Below are 12,006 nucleotides of genomic sequence, written 5' to 3'. Positions count from 1 at the left end.
CAAGACTTATTGATGCTTGTCTTGAAGTGCTATTCATGAAAAGTCTTTGCTTTATGATTCACTTGTTTACTCATGTCATATACATTGTTTTGATCGCTGCATTCACTACATATGCTTTACAAATAGTATGATCAAGGTTATGATGGCATGTCACTCCAGAAATTATCTGTGTTATCGTTTTACCTGCTCGGGACGAGCAGAACTAAGCTTGGGGATGCTGATACGTCTCCGACGTATCGATAATTTCTTATGTTCCATGCCACATTATTGATGTTATCTACATGTTTTATGCACACTTTATGTCATATTCGTGCATTTTCTGGAACTAACCTATTAACAAGATGCCGAAGTGCCAGTTGCTGTTTTCTGCTGTTTTTGGTTTCAGAAATCCTAGTAACGAAATATTCTCGAAATTGGACGAAATCAACGCCCAGGGTCCTATTTTGCCACGAAGCTTCCAGAAGTCCGAAGAGGAGACGAAGTGGGGCCACGAGGTGGCCACACCCTAGGGCGGCGAGGCCCCCCCCTTGGCCGCGCGGCCCTGTGGTGTGGGGCCCTCGTGCCGCCTCCTGACCTGCCCTTCCGCCTACTTAAAGCCTCCGTCGCGAAACCCCCGGTGCGAGAGCCACGATACGGAAAACCTTCCAGAGACGCCGCCGCCGCCGATCCCATCTCTGGGGATCCAGGAGATCGCCTCCGGCACCCTGCCGGAGAGGGGATTCATCTCCCGGAGGACTCTACGCCGCCATGGTCGCCTCCGGAGTGATGTGTGAGTAGTCTACCCCTGGACTATGGGTCCATAGCAGTAGCTAGATGGTTGTCTTCTCCCCATTGTACTTCATTGTCGGATCTTGTGAGCTGCCTAACATGATCAAGATCATCTATCTGTAATTCTATATGTTGCGTTTGTTGGGATCCGATGAATAGAGAATACTTGTTATGTTGATTATCAATTCATGTCTATGTGTTGTTTATGATCTTGCATGCTCTCCGTTATTAGTAGATGCTCTGGCCAAGTTGATGCTAGTAACTCCAAGAGGGAGTATTTATGCTCGATAGTGGGTTCATGTCTCCGTGAATCTGGAGGGGTGACAAGAACCTCTAAGGTTATGGATGTGCTGTTGCCACTAGGGATAAAACATTGGTGCTATGTTCAAGGATGTAGTCACTGATTACATTACGCGCAATACTTAATGCAATTGTCTGTTGTTAGCAACTTAATACTGGAGGGGGTTCGGATGATAACCTGAAGGTGGACTTTTTAGGCATAGATGCATGCTGGATGGCGGTCTATGTACTTTGTCGTAATGCCCAATTAAATCTCACTATACTCATCATAATATGTATGTGCATGGTCATGCCCTCTTTATTTGTCAATTGCCCAACTGTAATTTGTTCACCCAACATGCTGTTTATCTTATGGGAGAGACACCTCTAGTGAACTGTGGACCCCGGTCCAATTCTCTATACTGAAATACAATCTACTGCAATACTGTTCTACTGTTTTCTGCAAACAATCATCTTCCACACAATACGGTTAATCCTTTGTTACAGCAAGCCGGTGAGATTGACAACCTCACTGTTTCGTTGGGGCAAAGTACTTTGGTTGTGTTGTGCAGGTTCCACGTTGGCGCCGGAATCCCTGGTGTTGCGCCGCACTACATCCCGCCGCCATCAACCTTCAACGTGCTTCTTGACTCCTACTGGTTCGATTAAACCTTGGTTTCTTACTGAGGGAAACTTGCCGCTGTGCGCATCACACCTTCCTCTTGGGGTTCCCAACGGACGTGTCAATTACACGCATCAAGTAAATTTCTGGCGCCGTTGCCGGGGAGATCAAGACACGCTGCAAGGGGAGTCTCCACTTCTCAATCTCTTTACTTTGTTTTTGTCTTGCTTAGTTTTATTTACTACTTTGTTTGCTACACTAAATCAAAATACAAAAAAATTAGTTGCTAGTTTTACTTTATTTGCTATCTTGTTTGCTATATCAAAAACACAAAAAATTAGTTACTTGCATTTACTTTATCTAGTTTGCTTTATTTACTACTGCTAAAATGAGTAATCCTGAAGTTGAAGTTCGTACGTTTAAGCAACGAGGGGGAGAATGTTTAAGAGATGCTTGGTATAGAATTAGTGATGCCCATAATAGGTGCACTAAGAAACACTCCACCACTATCTTACTCAGGAATTTTTATGTTGGTATCTCTAGCTGGAATAGGTATGTTCTTGATAGTCTCGCAAAAGGTAACTTCCTAAGTACTCCTGCATTAGAAGCTAGTTGCATTGTTGAGAGTCTATTTGGAATACCTCCTGTTGATGAAGTTAAAACTGAAATCTCTCTTGAAGATGTTATGAAAAAATTGGAAACCATAGAGAAAAGTTTTCCAAGTATTGAAGCTAAATTGGAAGTGTTACTTGATAAAACTGATGAACTTGATAAATCCTTAGGAAGAATTGATGAAAGAATTAGTGTCCTAGGAACTTGTGTTGTCCATGATGATCAAATCAATAGGATTGATGAACTTGAAAAAGCTATGGGAACCTTGGGTTCAACATTTTCTTCTCTTAAATATAAGGAGAAAGCTTATGTGGGTAAGGAGCAAAAATTTATGTATGTCTCTAAAGTGCCTAAACCAAAGAAGTATTATTATAGGCCTAAAATTGACAAAGCCCTTAGTACCACTACGGATGGGGGAGCTCATAATAACGATACACCATCTCCCGATAATACTTGATATACACTTTCTGCGCCTAGCTGAAAGGCGTTAAAGAAAAGCGCTTATGGGAGACAACCCATGTTTTTACCTACAGTACTTTGTTTTTATTTTGTGTCTTGGAAGTTGTTTACTACTGTAGCAACCTCTCCTTATCTTAGTTTAGCGTTTTGTTGTGCCAAGTAAAGTCGTTGATAGAAAAGTTCATACTAGATTTGGATTACTGCGCAGAAACAGATTTCTTTGCTGTCACGAATCTGGGCTGTTTTCTCTGTAGGTAACTCAGAAAATTATGCCAATTTACGTGAGTGATCCTCAGATATGTACGCAACTTTCATTCAATTTGAGCATTTTCATTTGAGCAAGTCTGGTGCCTCGATAAAATTCGTCAATATGAACTGTTCTGTTTTGACAGATTCTGCCTTTTATTTCGCATTGCCTCTTTTGCTATGTTGGATGAATTTATTTGATCCATTAATGTCCAGTAGCTTTATGCAATGTCCAGAAGTGTTAAGAATGATTGTGTCACCTCTGAACATGTTAATTTTTATTGTCACTAACCCTCTAATGAGTTGTTCTAAGTTTGGTGTGGAGGAAGTTTTCAAGGATCAAGAGAGGAGTATGATGCAACATGATCAAGGAGAGTGAAAGCTCTAAGCTTGGGGATGCCCCGGTGGTTCACCCCTGCATATATCAAGAAGACTCAAGCGTCTAAGCTTGGGGATGCCCAAGGCATCCCCTTCTTCATCGACAACATTATCAGGTTCCTCCCCTGAAACTATATTTTTATTCCATCACATCTTATGTGCTTTGCTTGGAGCGTCGGTTTGTTTTTGTTTTTTGTTTTGTTTGAATAAAATGGATCCTAGCATTCACTTTATGGGAGAGAGACACGCTCCGCTGTAGCATATGGACAAGTATGTCCTTAGTTTCTACTCATAGTATTCATGGCGAAGTTTCTCCTTCGTTAAATTGTTATATGGTTGGAATTGGAAAATGATACATGTAGTAATTGCTATTAATGTCTTGGGTAATGTGATACTTGGCAATTGTTGTGCTCATGTTTAAGCTCTTGCATCATATGCTTTGCACCCATTAATGAAGAAATACATAGAACATGCTAACATTTGGTTTGCATATTTGGTTTCTCTAAGGTCTAGATAATTTCTAGTATTGAGTTTGAACAACAAGGAAGACGGTGTAGAGTCTTATAATGTTTACAATATGTCTTTTATGTGAGTTTTGCTGCACCGGTTCATCCTTGTGTTTGTTTCAAATAAGCCTTGCTAGCCTAAACCTTGTATCGAGAGGGAATACTTCTCATGCATCCAAAATACTTGAGCCAACCACTATGCCATTTGTGTCCACCATACCTACCTACTACATGGTATTTTCCGCCATTCCAAAGTAAATTGCTTGAGTGCTACCTTTAAAATTCCATCATTCACCTTTGCAATATATAGCTCATGGGACAAATAGCTTAAAAACTATTGTGGTATTGAATATGTAATTATGCACTTTATCTCTTATTAAGTTGCTTGTTGTGCGATAACCATGTTCACTGGGGACGCCATCAACTACTCTTTGTTGAATTTCATGTGAGTTGCTATGCATGTTCGTCTTGTCTGAAGTAAGAGCGATCTACCACCTTATGGTTAAGCATGCATATTGTTAGAGAAGAACATTGGGCCGCTAACTAAAGCCATGATCCATGGTGGAAGTTTCAGTTTTGGACAAATATCCTCAATCTCATATGAGAAGAATTATTAATTGTTGTTACATGCTTATGCATAAAAGAGGAGTCCATTATCTGTTGTCTATGTTGTCCCGGTATGGATGTCTAAGTTGAGAATAATCAATAGCGAGAAATCCAATGCGAGCTTTCTCCTTAGACCTTTGTACAAAGCGGCATAGAGGTACCCCTTTGTGACACTTGGTTAAAACATGTGCATTGCGATGATCCGGTAGTCCAAGCTAATTAGGACAAGGTGTGGGCACTATTAGTATACTATGCATGAGGCTTGCAACTTGTAAGATATAATTTACATGATACATATGCTTTATTACTACCGTTGAAAAAATTGTTTCATGTTTTCAAAATCAAAGCTCTAGCACAAATATAGCAATCGATGCTTTTCCTCTATGGAGGACCATTCTTTTACTTTCAATGTTGAGTCAGTTCACCTATTTCTCTCCACCTCAAGAAGCAAACACTTGTGTGAACTGTGCATTGATTCCTACATATTTGCTTATTGCACTTATTATATTACTCTATGTTGACAATATCCATGAGATATACATGTTACAAGTTGAAAGCAACCGCTGAAACTTAATCTTCCTTTGTGTTGCTTCAATGCTTTTACTATGAATTATTGCTTTATGAGTTAACTCTTATGCAAGACTTATTGATGCTTGTCTTGAAGTGCTATTCATGAAAAGTCTTTGCTTTATGATTCACTTGTTTACTCATGTCATATACATTGTTTTGATCGCTGCATTCACTACATATGCTTTACAAATAGTATGATCAAGGTTATGATGGCATGTCACTCCGTAAATTATCTCGTGTTATCGTTTTACCTCGCTCGGGACGAGCAGAACTAAGCTTGGGGATGCTGATACGTCTCCGACGTATCGATAATTTCTTATGTTCCATGCCACATTATTGATGTTATCTACATGTTTTATGCACACTTTATGTCATATTCGTGCATTTTCTGGAACTAACCTATTAACAAGATGCCGAAGTGCCGATTCTTTGTTTTCTGCTGTTTTTGGTTTCAGAAATCCTAGTAACGAAATATTCTCGGAATTGGACGAAATCAACGCCCCGGTCCTATTTTGCCACGAAGCTTCCGTAAGTCCGAAGAGGAGACGAAGTGGGACCACGAGGTGGCCACACCCTAGGCGGCGCGGCCCCCCCCTTGGCCGCGCGGCCCTGTGGTGTGGGGCCCTCGTGCCGCCTCCCCGACCTGCCCTTCCGCCTACTTAAAGCCTCCGTCGCGAAACCCCCGGTCGAGAGCCACGATACGGAAAACCTTCCGGAGACGCCGCCGCCGCCGATCCCATCTCGGGGGATCCAGGAGATCGCCTCCGGCACCCTGCCGGAGAGGGGATTCATCTCCCGGAGGACTCTACGCCGCCATGGTCGCCTCCGGAGTGATGTGTGAGTAGTCTACCCCTGGACTATGGGTCCATAGCAGTAGCTAGATGGTTGTCTTCTCCCCATTGTACTTCATTGTCGGATCTTGTGAGCTGCCTAACATGATCAAGATCATCTATCTGTAATTCTATATGTTGCGTTTGTTGGGATCCGATGAATAGAGAATACTTGTTATGTTGATTATCAATTCATGTCTATGTGTTGTTTATGATCTTGCATGCTCTCCGTTATTAGTAGATGCTCTGGCCAAGTTGATGCTAGTAACTCCAAGAGGGAGTATTTATGCTTGATAGTGGGTTCATGTCTCCGTGAATCTGGAGGGGTGACAAGAACCTCTAAGGTTATGGATGTGCTGTTGCCACTAGGGATAAAACATTGGTGCTATGTTCAAGGATGTAGTCACTGATTACATTACGCGCAATACTTAATGCAATTGTCTGTTGTTAGCAACTTAATACTGGAGGGGGTTCGGATGATAACCTGAAGGTGGACTTTTTAGGCATAGATGCATGCTGGATGGCGGTCTATGTACTTTGTCGTAATGCCCAATTAAATCTCACTATACTCATCATAATATGTATGTGCATGGTCATGCCCTCTTTATTTGTCAATTGCCCAACTGTAATTTGTTCACCCAACATGCTATTTATCTTATGGGAGAGACACCTCTAGTGAACTGTGGACCCCGGTCCAATTCTCTATACTGAAATACAATCTACCGTAATATCGTTTCTATCTCTTGTTTTCTGCAAACAATCATCTTCCACACAATACGGTTAATCCTTTGTTACAGCAAGCCAGTGAGATTGACAACCTCACTGTTTCGTTGGGGCAAAGTACTTTGGTTGTGTTGTGCAGGTTCCACGTTGGCGCTGGAATCCCTGGTGTTGCGCCGCACTACATCCCGCCGCCATCAACCTTCAACGTGCTTCTTGACTCCTACTGGTTCGATTAAACCTTGGTTTCTTACTGAGGGAAACTTGCCGCTGTGCGCATCACACCTTCCTCTTGGGGTTCCCAACGGACGTGTCAACTACACGCATCAGTGCAGCAATAGTACTAAAGTTGGGCACAAATCATCTATAAAGCCCAGCTAGACCATGAAAACTTCTTACTTGACTCACATTCATGGGAGTAGGCCAATTTTGAATTGCTTCAATTTTAGACACATCTACCTCTACTCCATGCTTAGAGACAACGTAACCCAGAAATATGACCTTATCTTTGCAAAATGTGCACTTCTCAAGATTACCATAGAGTTTATTATCACGCAACACTTGCAAAACATGTCGAATATGTATAGTATGATTAGATTCATTGTGGATGTAGATTAATATGTCATCAAAGTACACAACCACAAACTTGCCAATAAAATCACGCAAAACATGGTTCATCAGTCTGATGAAGGTGCTAGGTGCATTAGTTAAACCAAAAGGCATTACTAACCACTCATATAAACCAAATTTTGTTTTAAAGGTTGTTTTCCATTCATCCCCTTCTTTCATCCTAATTTCATGATAACCACTACGCAAATCAATTTTATAGAAAACAGCAGCACCACTCAATTCATCTATCATATCCTCTAAACGGGGAATAGGATGACGATATCGAATAGTAATGTTGTTTACCTTTGTCGAGTAGCGCTTGTACTTCCTTCTGTATTTCCTTCGTCTATTCGGGGTTCGTCCTATATGGCGCCCTATTGGGCAGCGAAGCTCCGGGGATCAAGTCAATTTGATGCTCAATACCACGCAATGGTGATAGTCCTGCGGGTACCTCCTCCAGAAACACGTCGCCGAATTCCTGCAAAACATTAGAAACACCAAGAGGAATAGGGCTCATGCCGTTATAAACCAAAACCGTACCCCTGTACATGAGCACAAGAGGCATGGCTGTAGGATCCTCACTAAATTCTCTCACGTCTTCTTTGGTGGCTAATAAGACTAAGGAATTCACTCTCTCACTTTTCGTTATATCACTCACGGTATTACAATTCTCTCGCCTATCTATAGGTACATCCTCCAAGTTTACTTCAACTTTCTGACGAGATTTGATGTCTACGGGTGCTTCTATTCTTGTAGACAGTGTTGGGCCTCCAAGAGCAGAGGTTTGTAGAACAGCAGCAAGTTTCCCTTAAGTGGATCACCCAAGGTTTATCGAACTCAGGGAGGAAGAGGTCAAAGATATCCCTCTCAAGCAACCCTGCAATCACGATACAAGAAGTCTCTTGTGTCCCCAACACACCTAATACACTTGTCAGATGTATAGGTGCACTAGTTCGGCGAAGAGATAGTGAAATACAAGTGGTATGAATAAATATGAGCAGTAGTAACAGCGCCAGAAAAGTGCTTGCTGGCGTGCAGTTGATGGTAGTAATATTGCAGGAAGTAAACATGCAGCAGAACAGTAAACAAGCGGTGTTTGCAGTATTGGAAACAAGGCCTAGGGATCATACTTTCACAAGTGGACACTCTCAACATTGATCACATAACAGAATAAATAGATAAATGCTATACTCTACACTCTCTTGTTGGATGATGAACACCACTAATTGTGTAGGATTACACGAACCCTCAATGTCGGAGTTAACAAGCTCCACAATATTCGATATTCATGTTTAAATAACCTTAGAGTGCATGATAGATCAACACAACTAAACCAAGTACTAACATAGCATGCACACTGTCACCATCACACTATGAAGGAGGCATAGATCACATCAATACTATCATAGCAATAGTTAACTTCATAATTGATACGTCTCCAACATATCGATAATTTCTTGTGTTCCATGCCACATTATTGATGTTATCTACATGTTTTATGCACACTTTATGTCATATTCGTGCATTTTCTGGAACTAACCTATTAACAAGATGCCGAAGTGCCAGTTCCTGTTTTCTGCTGTTTTTGGTTTCAGAAATCCTAGTAACGAAATATTCTCGGAATCGGACGAAATCAACGCCCAGGTTCCTATTTTACCCGGAAGCATCCAGAACACACGAGAACCGCCAGAGAAGGGTGGCAGGGCCACCACACCACACCCCGGCGCGGCCTAGGGGGGGCGCGCCCCCCTAGGGTGTGGGCCCCCCTTCGACCTTCCTGCGCCGCCTCTCCGCCTATAAAAAGCCCCTGGATCAGAAAACCCTATCACGATCGACGAAAACCACAGAAACCTTCCAGAGCCGCCGCCATCGCGAGGCCAAGATCTGGGGGACAGGAGTCTCTGTTCCGGCACGCTGCCGGAGCGGGGAAGTGCCCCCGGAAGGCTTCTCCATCGACACCGCTGCCATCTCCACCGCCATCTTCATCACCGCTGCTGCTCCCATGAGGAGGGAGTAGTTCTCCATCGAGGCTCGGGGCTGTACCGGTAGCTATGTGGTTAATCTCTCCTATGTACTTCAATACAATGATCTCATGAGCTGCTTTACATGATTGAGATTCATATGAGTTTGTATCACAATTCATCTATGTGCTACTCTAGCAAAGTTATTAAAGTAGTTCTATTCCTCCTGCACGTGTGTAAAGGTGACAGTGTGTGCACCGTGTTAGTACTTGGTTTATGCTATGATCATGATCTCTTGTAGATTGCGAAGTTAACTATTGCTATGATAATATTGATGTGATCTATTCCTCCTACATATGCATGAAGGTGACAGTGTGCATGCTATGTTAGTACTTGGTTTAGTCTGTTGATCTATCTTACACTATAAGGTTACTAAATATGAACAAATTGTGGAGCTTGTTAACTCCGGCATTGAGGGTTCGTGTAATCCTACGCAATGTGTTCATCATCCAACAAAAGTGTAGAGTATGCATTTATCTATTCTGTTATGTGATCAATGTTGAGAGTGTCCACTAGTGAAAGTGTAATCCCTAGGCCTTGTTCCTAAATACCGCTGCAAGTTACTACGCTTGTTTCTTGTTTTACTGCGTTACTACTGCTGCAATACTACCACCATCAACTACACGCCAGCAAGCTATTTTCTGGCACCGTTGCTACTGCTCATATATATTCATACCACCTGTATTTCACTATCTCTTCGCCGAACTAGTGCACCTATTAGGTGTGTTGGGGACACAAGAGACTTCTTGCTTTGTGGTTGCAGGGTTGCATGAGAGGGATATCTTTGACCTCTTCCTCCCTGAGTCAGATAAACCTTGGGTGATCCACTTAAGGGAAAACTTGCTGCTGTTCTACAAACCTCTGCTCTTGGAGGCCCAACACTGTCTACAGGAAAGGAGGGGGAACGTAGACATCAAGCACTTTTCTGGCGCCGTTGCCGGGGAGGAAAGGTAAAAGGCACTCATACTCCGGTTCCAGGTAAAGTACTTTTCTGGCGCCATTGTGTTTGTGCTCGAAGCTATTTCCTTTAGATCCTGCAATTGCAACTTTTTGTTTCTTGTTTACACTAGTAAGGCATAATGGAAAACATCTGTGAGCTCTTTGTACTATTTCCTGAGTCAAGACATGAATGGTTTAATGCAAAAATTAAAAAACCCATGGAACATGTTAGCATGAATACTTTGAATACCATTGTTGCTAATGATATGGAAAATTCTAAGCTTGGGGAAGCTGGTTTTGATGAGCATGATCTTTTTAGTCCACCAAGCATTGAGGAGAAAATTTTCTTTGATGATACTTTGCCTCCTATATATGATGATTATAATGATAGTGGTCTTTTGGTGCCACCTACTATGGAGAGTAAATTTTGTTGTGATAATACTATGCCTCCTACACTTGATGAGAATAATAATGATAGCTACTTTGTTGAATTTGCTCCCACTACAACTAAGGAAATTGATTATGCTTATGTGGAGAGTAATAATTTTAAGCATGAGACTCATGATAAGAATGCTTTATGTGATAGTTATATTGTTGAGTTTGCTCATGATGCTACTGAAAGTTATTATGAGAGAGGAAAATATGGTTGTAGAAATTTTCATGTTACTAAAACACCTCTCTATGTGCTGAAATTTTTGAAGCTACACTTGTTTTATCTTCCTATGCTTGTTACTTTGCTCTTCATGAACTTGTTTATTTACAAGATTCCCTTGCATAGGAAGCATGTTAGACTTAAATGTGTCTTGAATTTGCCTCTGGATGCTCTCTTTTGCTTCACATACTATCTCTTGCGAGTGCATCATTAAAACTGCTGAGCCCATCTTAATGGCTATAAAGAAAGAACTTCTTGGGAGATAACCCATGTGTTATTTTGCTACAGTAATTTGTTTTATATTTGTGTCTTGGAAGTTGTTTACTACTGTAGCAACCTCTCCTTATCTTAGTTTTGTGTTTTGTTGTGCCAAGTTAAGCCGTTGATAGAAAAGTAAGTACTAGATTTGGATTACTGCGCAGTTCCAGATTTCTTTGCTGTCACGAATCTGGGTCCACCTCCCTGTAGGTAACTCAGAAAATTAAGCCAATTTACGTGCATGATCCTCAGATATGTACGCAACTTTCATTCAATTTGAGCATTTTCATTTGAGCAAGTCTGGTGCCATTTTAAAATTCGTCAATACGAACTGTTCTGTTTTGACAGATTCTGCCTTTTATTTCGCATTGCCTCTTTCGCTAAGTTGGATGAATTTCTTTGATCCACTAATGTCCAGTAGCATTATGCAATGTCCAGAAGTGTTAAGAATGATTGTGTCACCTCTGAATATGTCAATTTATAATGTGCACTAACCCTCTAATGAGTTGTTTCGAGTTTGGTGTGGAGGAAGTTTTCAAGGATCAAGAGAGGAGTATGATGCAACATGATCAAGGAGAGTGAAAGCTCTAAGCTTGGGGATGCACCCGGTGGTTCACCCCTGCATATATCAAGAAGACTCAAGCGTCTAAGCTTGGGGATGCCCAAGGCATCCCCTTCTTCATCGACAACATTATCAGGTTCCTCCCCTGAAACTATATTTTTATTCCATCACATCTTATGTGCTTTTTCTTGGAGCGTCGGTTTGTTTTTGTTTTTTGTTTTGTTGGAATAAAATGGATCCTAGCATTCATTGTGTGGGAGAGAGACATGCTCCGCTGTAGCATATGGACAAGTATGTCCTTGGTTTCTACTCATAGTATTCATGGCAAAGTTTCTTCTTCGTTAAATTGTTGTATGGTTGGAAACGGGA

The sequence above is a fragment of the Lolium perenne genome, chromosome 3 (genome assembly GCF_019359855.2).
Source record: "Lolium perenne isolate Kyuss_39 chromosome 3, Kyuss_2.0, whole genome shotgun sequence".
Taxonomy (NCBI): Eukaryota; Viridiplantae; Streptophyta; class Magnoliopsida; order Poales; family Poaceae; genus Lolium; species Lolium perenne.
The sequence above is the reverse complement of the archived record's forward strand: the minus strand, read 5'-3'. Positions refer to the sequence as shown.